This window comes from Mesocricetus auratus, unplaced genomic scaffold (assembly GCF_017639785.1).
Source record: "Mesocricetus auratus isolate SY011 unplaced genomic scaffold, BCM_Maur_2.0 Super-Scaffold_100046, whole genome shotgun sequence".
NCBI classification, from domain to species: Eukaryota; Metazoa; Chordata; class Mammalia; order Rodentia; family Cricetidae; genus Mesocricetus; species Mesocricetus auratus.
The window spans coordinates 2,618,102-2,628,082 of record NW_024429223.1 but is presented as its reverse complement, the minus strand read 5'-3'; the positions used below and the strand labels follow the sequence as shown (position 1 = coordinate 2,628,082).

Here is a 9,981-nt window from a genome sequence, read left to right as displayed (position 1 = left end):
CAGTACAGTTCTTCAGATTGTCAGCATTTTCCAGTGTGGCATTGTTATCCTTGCATTGCTTTACAAAATTAACATAGGCATCCACAGATGGGTCAAGAAAAAGCTCAAGCTCCTTTTTAATAGCCAGGCAAATGCTACAATCTGGAACACAAAGAGTAGGTGATCTTCCCTTGAAACTTATCATCACAACCCATGAGTTCTTCCCAGGAAGTGAAGGTGTGAGAGCCCTGGAGACCCTGAATTCCCAACACCCACATCCTAGTACCCACCTCCCCCTGAGGTCAGGAGCAGGGCAGCCCCAAGCAACACGAGAGCACCAGTGAGCTTCATGGTAATGATAGCAGGTGCTCCTACCCAGCTCTGGCCCCTCCTATAACTTCCCTGAGCTGCACAGCAGGCAGGGAGATGCTGTGTCTGAGACCTTCCAGGCTGCTCCCAGAATACTACGTGATACTACCTGGGGCTGTGTCAGGGGAGATGTGTATTTTGGCAAGAGGAGAAGATCCCAGTCAACAAAGTCCCTGGCTCAGCCTGTTCACCTTCTTAGTGCTCTTCTTAAGGTCACATGTCATATGAAGACACAAGGAGATGATGACTTGCCAGCCAGGCAAAAGGTCCCTCAACTAGACCTCTAGAGTGAGGCCTAGGTCACCCTGTTAGGCAGGGAACTCAAGGTTTACTGAAAAGTCTCCCTCATAGTCCAGGTCTAGTATAGACCATATCATGTGCACTAGGGTCCTTCTCTGACAGTTTCCATCACTGCCCCATCTCTCACTTGCTTCATGGCTTCCCTGATCCTCCCTGTAACCCTGAAGTCCTCCTGCTGTTGTAATCATCCTTCAACTTGATCTTTTCCTTGTTGTTGTTTGTTTTGTTTTGTTTTGTTTGTTTGTTTTGAGACATCGTCTCTAGACAATGCACTCCTGTCTGAAAACATCGCAGTGCAAACCAGACTGGGCTTGACCTTACAGAGAACCACCTGCTTCTGCCTCTTGAGTGCTGGGAAACAGCAGGCCCTGGTTCCCAGAATATGTCCGGTTAGCTGTGGTGTCTTTAGACACAAGAACCTCACCAGGGCCAAGAGCCAAGCACTCGTGAGTGCCAAGGAGGTCCTCCTCCCTAACTATGGGGTTCTGGGTCTATGTTAGTGTGAGGCCTGCTCACTAGAGGGTACCAGCTGCTGCTGCTCCCACCAGCTGTGCTTCTGTCCACTGCTGTGACACATGGAGAGCAATGGATCAGCCCTAGCCAGCAGCTGGAGACCTTCCCGTCCCCACACACAGTTTCTATCTTCTGAGCAAAGGGATCCCAGACAGCTATCTGGGGACACACCTATCTCAGCCTCCCACAGTGGACTCTGCAGCTCCCCTGACCACTCTGTGTCCCCTGAAACTAGAACTTGTCATCTACCTGGTCTGTCTGTCACTGGAGCATCTCTGTATGGGGTAGGACACCATTTCCCGTAAGCATGACCACAGTGAGAACCAGGGTCTCCCAATGCTCTGCTCTGACTGGCTGGTGTGCTCCCAGTCACCCGGCTGTGAGATCTGATGCTCAGATTCATCAAACGCCATATCAGTGGGAAAGACAGCTGTGGTTTCAACTCGGTTAGGACACCTTGGGCCTTGGTCCCCAGTGCGGCAGTGATGACAAGGTGTTATGGTGGTGGCTGTAACCAGGTGGAGCCCCTGCTCTATGACGGACTTCTACCAGCTCCCCTCACCTCCCCACCCCCACCATGAGTTCACACACAGCAAACATTGCCTAGAGGTGGCTGCTCTATCTATGACTGTCAAGACTCCTACCATAAACCAAGTTAACTTCTCTTCCACATACAGCCCCGAGTCTTGGGAGTTTGGTCACAGCAAGGGAAAACAGATTACAACACCACAGTGCATGTGGACCCTGTGCATGAGAACATGCCTGGCCTCCACCACAGCACAGGGCTCTGAACCCAGTCCCTGATTCCCAAGCAACTCTTCCTGTGGCTTCTTTTGTGTCCCTTAGATATCCAATGACTCAGGAGAACAAGGCATGTGGCACACTATCCCTGGGCCACCACATAGGAAGTCTCCACAGTGGTCATTAGATGTACTGGAGTGCTAGCTGGCCTCTCTCAAGTCTCTAAAGAAAACCTTTGTGAAACATGAAACAACAGTATCCTCCCACATGACCCAACTAGCTTCAAACTCTCTAAGCCGCTATCCCCACCTACCTATTCACCTTATATAAGTGATTATGTAAGTTGGCTGTTATTAATTTTTATCAGTAAGGACTCTAAGTGTTTGGTAAGTCAGAAATAGTTTGTTGTTAAAGGCATTGACTGTCGATTTCTATCCATCGTTGGTGACAGATTAAGTTATTGCCAAAACTTAGAGACACTTATTATTTTGACTTACTGGATGCCTGAGCAAAACAGGATATTCATCCTGTAACCGTTTTGGGAAAGATGTGCCAAGTACTAATATCTACTCCTGAGCTGTCCACTATGTCCTCCAGTCCTTGTTTTGATGGCCTTGCAAGTTCCCAGGGCTTCTGAGGCCCAGCTAGGCCTTTGTATTCCTTGGAAGTGTTAGGAATGGGGACAAGGGCATACTGTGGCTAAGAAGTGTCTACTGGTGGGTGACACCTGCAGCACTCTGCTAGTTTGTCAGAGCTGGCATTCAGCTGTTTGTAGATCTCACAGAGGTTTATTGCCTAATCCTCCATGTAAGAGGACAGATGACACCTGCACCTTTCCCCAGTGACTGGAAATTCTCACTTGAACCATTAACATTCTGTGTCCAGATATTTCTACTGTTTACCTATTCCCTCACATAATCCTCTGTGTGTGTGTGTGAGCACATTTGTGCCCCCGTGCATGTGACCATTCAATATTGTATGTGATTGTGTTTGCAATTGCCCATATGTTGGTTACACGGTGCCTAGTTGCTAGTTTTATGTCAACTTGACAAAGTCTAAAGTCACAAGAAAGAGGCAACCTCAAGGAAGAGAAACGTGGCTTCGATGGGTAGTGGTGGCACACTCCTTTAATCCCAGTGCTCTGGAATGCGTGGTTGTTGTATCTCTGATTTTGAGGCTAGCTATGTCTACATAGAGTTCCAAAAGATTTAGGGCTACTCAGAAAATCCTGTCTGCAAAAACAAAAAAACACATTTAAGAAAGAGAAAAGAAATTCAGAAAATGCCTCTTCAAGTTAGGACTGTAGGCAAGTCTGTAAGGCATTTTCTCTCTCTCTCTGGCTTCCCTGAAGACAGAGTTTCCTGTGAAGCACTGACTGTCTTGGAAGTCACTCTGTAGACCCAGCTAACCAAACACTCAGAGATCCACCTGTCTGTACCTCTCAAGTGCTGGGATTAAAGGAATCCAGCAACAGTCATTGGCCAGGCATTCTTTTAGTGATCAGTGTGGGATGGCTAAGCCCAACGCGGCTGGTGCCATCTCCTGGCTGGTCGTCCTGGGTTCTATGAGGTAGCAGGTTGAGCAAGCCCTGGGAAACAAATCAGTAGCAGCCCCTCCAAGGCCCCTGCACCTGCTCCTGCCTCCAGACTCCTGCCCTGCCTGAGTTCCTGTCCTGACTTTTGTGATGAATGTACAAGCCAAATAAACATTTTCCTTGTCAGTTTGCTTTTGGTGAAGGTATTTCTCACAGGAGTAGTAATCTTTTTATTCATTTATGGATTTATTTTTGTTTTTTCCACACAGGATTTCCTTGAATCACAACTGTCCTGGAACTCACTTTGGATACCAGGATGGTCTGGAACTCACAGAGATTGACCTGCCTCTGCATCCTGTGTACTGCGATTACAGGTGTGGGCAACCTTGCCTGGCTGAGCAATAGTAATCTTAACTGAGACACATGGCATACATGTGTGCATACACATGGCAGCCAGAGATGGACAATCAAGTGCTTCAATCGCTCTCACCATGTGAAAGAATGTGTGAGTGTGTGTTTATGTGTGTGCTTGTACATATACACATACATACATATTGTATATTCAGATTTCTGCTTTGTGAAAAGATTTTATTTGTTTTGTTTTCTGTGCATGGAGATTTTGCCTGCATGAAAGTCTTACACACTGTGCCCAGGGCCTGTGGTCCCCAGAGGAGGGTGTTGGATCCTCAGGAATTGGAGTTACAGGAGGTTGTTAGCTGCCCCATGGTTGCTCAGTCCTCTTAACAGCTAATCTCCTTATATTTTAGAGACAGGGTCTGTTCCTGTTCCTGGACTTGCTGACATGGCTAGACTGACTGGCCAGTGAGTCCCATGGGTGGACTTCCTAGTGCTGGAATTACAAGGAGCACCACTGTGCCTGGCTTTCCTCATGGGATTGGGGATTGAAACCCAGGTATTCAAGCTTACACAGCAAGTATCTTCCAAATTGGGTTAGCCCCAGTCCACCTGGAGTTTCCTTTGGACACAGGAGGCTCACACTGAAGGACTGAGGAAGTCAATTCCCCTCCCGAGAGGAGAGGAGCTTATGTAAGTACTCATGATTTCTTCCGTAAGAACACTGTCTTTCATTCTTATTTATATTTCTACTCAAGGAGCCATTCACACCAACATACCATATATCAATATCTTGCTATTGGTTATTGAAATTATTTTATATTTGACAATAAGAGCTTGTTTGGACTCTCTTGTGTTTCCACAGACTGTGTGTGTGTGTGTGTGTGTGTGTGTGTGTGTGTGTTTGTGTGAACATGATAGGGACCTAGGAGAAGCCAGTTCTATTCTTCTATCCTGTGACTTACGGGATTTGAACTCGGGTCATGAAGTTTAGAGGCAAACCTTTAATCACTAGCTATATCCACAGCCTTCCACCCTACTTTTTGAGAAAATTCTCCTATTGTACCTGGAGGTCCCATGGGATTTTGGTGGATGCCACCGCACTCACATCCTTACAGGAGTCCTGGGAATCGAAACTCAGGTCCTTAGGCTTGCCTATTGAGCACTGAATCCACTGAGTCATCACCTTAGACACCCCCATTTTTCTGTGTGATACAGGGGATTAAACTCAGGACTGTGCAAATGCTAAAATTACTCCTCTAAGGCATTAGCAAACCAGTACAGAAACCAGAGCAGGAGTGACTGATGAAACTGTGAAGGGATGCAGTCCATCTCAGTGGGGGTGGTCTTGTGCAGGACAACATAGACAATCAGGAAGTAAAGAGATAAGAATGCCCAGCCTGCTTTCTGCATTCCAGTCCACACAGACCCTAGTCCACGCTGCCCACATAAGGCCAGACTGCCTGCATCAACTGACCCAGCCTAAAACCTCCACACTGACAGAGCTTTGTTTCCATGAGGATTGAAATGCAGTTAGGATGACCATCAAGATTAGCCATCACACACCGCACGTGTCCTGCCTTCAGGAAACACAACCCAAGTTGACAACCTCATTTGTGAGGGAAGTAGTTTGATTTGAAATTGACACCATCCACACACCCCACTGCACATGGACAAAGGAGAATTCATGTGCAGGGACAAATCCCTCCAAATGGCCAGTACTCTTTGAATTCTTAGAGACCTGCTTCCTGGTAGAGGTGAGAGAGTTGAGAGCAGGACAACATGAATGAGCTATTGAGGCATGGAGGGGGACCCTGCAGCATGATGCAGTTGGAGGGACAAAACCATCACCAGCCCTGAGGAAACCCACGTAACCTAACACACTGGGACTACACTGGCTGGCAGTCACTAAAAGCCCCAGATGGTGCCACCCTGTCCTGAGAGGTCCACTCCACAGGCGACAGCAGCTAAGATGTCCAAGGAACACAGTATGGTCCCAGATGTGCAAACATCTGCTCACGTCTTTATCTCAGTGAAAAGCAGTGTTGTGGGCTGTTGGCTCCCTACAGTGACAGAAATACTCCTTGATCTCCATGGTTTCCACCTCCAAGCTGAAGCGGACATGCTTGCAGCCAGTAGAAGCAAGGAGGAGTGTGACCGGGAAGCAAAAGTGACAGCTCAGGCAGGACAATACACCACTTGTCTCAGCATGTAATTGCTTAGAAAAGTCAGTCCTAATGTCTTCTGGCAAAGATAAAACCACTTCTGTCCAGAAGCTGATGACATTAGGATGTCTCCAGCTATTTGTTCTTCAGACTGGCAGGGGCTCCTATGCTCACTGCCCCATGCAAGTGGGACAGGAATCCACGGGTGCCAGGTTCATGCCCAATGGCATTTGGAACTCGTGGGAGGCAGGGTTGGGCTTGGGTGGGATGGGGTGCTCGGGACTGGGATCAGGAAGACAGCAGCTTATAAGGCAGCAGGATCTGCTCTGAGAAGATCATTTAGCATTCTGCACCATGAAGGTGACTCTGCTTCTGCTGGCCTTGCTGGTGATCGGGGAGCTGGGCTTCCACACAAGTGAGAATGGGGACAGATGTCATTCTGATCCTCTCTCACCCCATCTCACTTCCAAATAGATCTCCAAGCAGTGCCGGGACACAGATCTGAGGGGTCCCTGGGAGATCACCAGCCAGGACACCTGCCAAAGTCCCTTGACTTACTGCTCTGGACTGAGACAGTTGGGCTTGGTGGGATGGGGAGCAGGGGTATGTGGTGATGACCTGTCCTTATTTTCATGCACTGTTGAAGCTGGATCATTGGTAGGAGTTATGTGAAGGTCAGATTTGCAGGCTGGCACACTCATTTATCCCCTTCTACTGATAGCGTGTGTCTATGGAATCTGTGTGCTGTATCTGGGAGGCAGCAGCCTAGGGAAGGCAGGACTGTGATGGTCAATTAAGACATTCTAGATGTGGCAAGACACACTGAATGTCTGCTTCTGTAGCCTGGGGCTCCCTTAATGATGATTTTCTGTGTTTGCAGCGGAAGCATGCGTGACTTTCTATAAAACCTTCAGTGCAGTGGTCTTTGGAAACAAGCATTGAACATCATCCTTAGCAAGTTTAACCCAACTGACAAGGAAAGGGAAGCATTTGAAAAAATTCACGAATGCTACAATGAGGGAGGATGGAAAAGCAAACTCCTGGATACAACAGTTGTGGTAACTTCCTCCTAACCCCACACCCCCATGCACACATGGTGCAATGTTGTGTACAGGTGATCATGTGATTCAGGGAATGAACAACAGACACCATAGTACATTTTAATGCAGCATGCCAGTATACAGCCAGCCTGTTCTCAGCTAGTTCTGCAAACATTCCCATGCTATGAGTAAACCCCGGTTCTACAAACTCTAGGGCAGGCAGGGACAGAGGGTTTCTTTGCTCTGACTGCTGCACAGGTAGGGCACCCTCAACTGTGCTCTAAGAAGTCTGAATTCTGTCTACTGGCCAGTGTTACATTCTCTGGATCCTCCCTTGACTCAACTCCCCTGTCTCAGATGGAGCCCTCCTTCCCCTGGTATCCTCAGGGCCAGGGCAGCACCTCCCTGCATGACTTAGATGACACCCAACCCTTAGGGAGTGCCTGCAGATGCACAACACAGCTGATCCTGGTTTCCTGTTGTTTTGTCTTTAGGTAAAGCTGGATTCCACAGATGTGTGTTTTGAATAGTGCATCACTCATGATGTTTGTACTTTAGTTTGAGTGACAGGTCCTGCAAAACCATAGCACTCTCCAAAAAGAGTTTCTTCTGACACACTCACACAAGGGATGCATTGCCCTATGTGCGGGACAGATGTTCAGGTATGGGACACCATCAAAACCCATACTCAGCCATCTTGTGTCCTCTCCACACTAGCCCTCATAATGCCTTCCATCACCTTCTCCCCTTCATCCCTGCCTGGGTAGAGTGGCTTTTTAGACTTCTTCCTGGCAGCTCTGGATGAGCTGCAGCTCCATTGGGCAGATTCTGCCATGGAGACCTGAGTCACTGCAGGGAGTTTCCTTCGCTGAGGACAAGGATCAGCATCATCAGGGTTAATGGGGAGTCCTGGTGAAGCTCTGCACCTTGCCTGTGACCACCTCAGCCTCTCTCTGTGCTTTTGTTTTCCAGTATGAAATCACAGCCAACTCACAATGCAAGGAATACTATACTAGAGACACCATACTCAAAATTGAGGACTTCCTTTCCAAAATACAAAGCCATATAATGTGATGACCGATGTGCATGACATCTTGCAGCCCTGTCCTCTCTCTCTCCTGAAATTGGAATCCAGACACCTGTCCCCTCCTTCTTCTGCCTGTCAATTTATTTTTCAGTTTAAATTTAGATAAGAAACAAGGTTGCTTCACAAGTCAGTTCCAGGTCCCTCTACCGTTTCCTCCCCTCCTCCCGTACCCTCCCCCAAGCACCCTATTATGCCCTCATTTCCCCAGAGAGGGTGAGGCCCTTCATGGGGGTGTCCATAGTCTGTCGTTTCATACAAGGAAGGGCCTAGACCCTCCCCCATTAGTTCAGGGTGAGAGTGTATCTCACATTGTTGGATGGGAGTCCAAAGTCTATGTGTATAATCGGGATGAGTACTGATCTGCTGCCCAAGGCTCAATAGATTACCTAGGCCTCCTCACTGACATCCACATTCAGGGGGGTCTTGATCAGCCCCATTCTGGATTCTCAGGCATCAGCCTGGGATTCAAGAGTTAACCTTTGTCAGGTCACCTGTTTCTGGGGGTTAAACCAGCCCAGTCGTAATCCCTTTTATCATCAGTCCTCCCTCTCTGTTACTGGGTTTCTTGAGGTAAGCTCAGTACTTAACCGAGGGAGTCTGCCTCTTCTTCCATCAGGAACTGAATGAAGTTTCTGTTTCCCAGACTCTCTGGAAATGGGATTGTAGGCTGGCACTCCCCAGGTCTATGTCTAAAATCCATATATGAGAGAGTACATGCCATGCTTCTCTTTTTGTGACTGGGTTATCTCATTCAGGATGGTTTCTTCTAGTGTCATCCATTTGCCTGCAAATCTCAGGATTCCATTGTTTTTTCTGGTGAATAGTACTCTATTGTGTAAATGTACCACATTTTCTCTATCCACTCTTCGGTTGAGGGCCATCTAGGTTGCCTCCAAGTACTGGCTATTACAAATAATGCTACTATGAACATAGTGGAACAGACATCTTTGTTGTATGAATGGACATCTTATGGATATATGCCTAAGAGTGGAGTTGCTGGTTCTAATGGTAGGTTTATTCCCATTTTTCTGAGGAATCTCCATATTGATTTCCAAAGTGGCTGAACCAGTTGGCACTCCCACCAGCAATGGAGGAGTGTCCCCCATTCACCACATCCTCTCCAGCATAAATTGTCGTTGGTGTTTTTGATTTTAGCCATTCTGACAGGAGTGAGATGGTATCTCAGAGTTGTTTTGATTTGCATTTCCCGGATGGCTAAGGATGTTGAGCACTTTCTCAAGTGCCTCTCAGCCATTTTAGACTCCTCTATTGAAAACTCTCTATTTAGTTCTGCAACCCACTTTTTAATTGGGTCCTATGGTGTTTGGGAGAATTGCTTCTTGAGTTCTTTGTAAATTTTGGAGATCAACCCTCTGTCAGATGCTGGATTAATGAATATTTTTTCCCATTCTGTGGGCTGCCTTTTTGTCTTGCTGACTGTGTCCTTTGCCTTACAGAAGCTTCTCAGTTTCAGGAGGTCCCATTTATTAATTGTTGATCCCACTGTCTGTGCTCGTGGGGTTATGTTCAGGAAGCTGTCTCCTGTACCAATTCCTTCAAGGGTACCAACCACTTTCTCTTATAAGAGGTTCATTGTGGATGGATTTATGTTGAGGTCTTGGTCCATTTGGACTTAAGGTTTGTGCATGGCGATAAACATGGATCGATCTGCATTCTTCTACATGCCAGCCTCCAGTTATGGTAGCACTATTTGTTGAAGATGCTTTCTTTATTACATTGTATATTTTTAGCTTCTTTGTCAAAGATCAAATGTTCATACGTGTGTGGGTTAATATCCGGGTTTTCAATTCAATTCCATTGGTCTACCTGTGTATTTTTGTGCCAATACCAAGCTGTTTTCAGGACTACAGCTCTATCATATAGCTTAAGGTCAGGGAT

The 9,981-nt window shown here is 47.2% G+C and overlaps 1 pseudogene; it reads left to right on the top strand.

The window, feature by feature from the left end:
• Positions 1–6,309: 6,309 nt before the first annotated feature.
• On the top strand, positions 6,310–8,069 carry LOC101831080 (annotated as a pseudogene).
• The last annotated feature ends 1,912 nt before the right edge of the window (positions 8,070–9,981 follow it).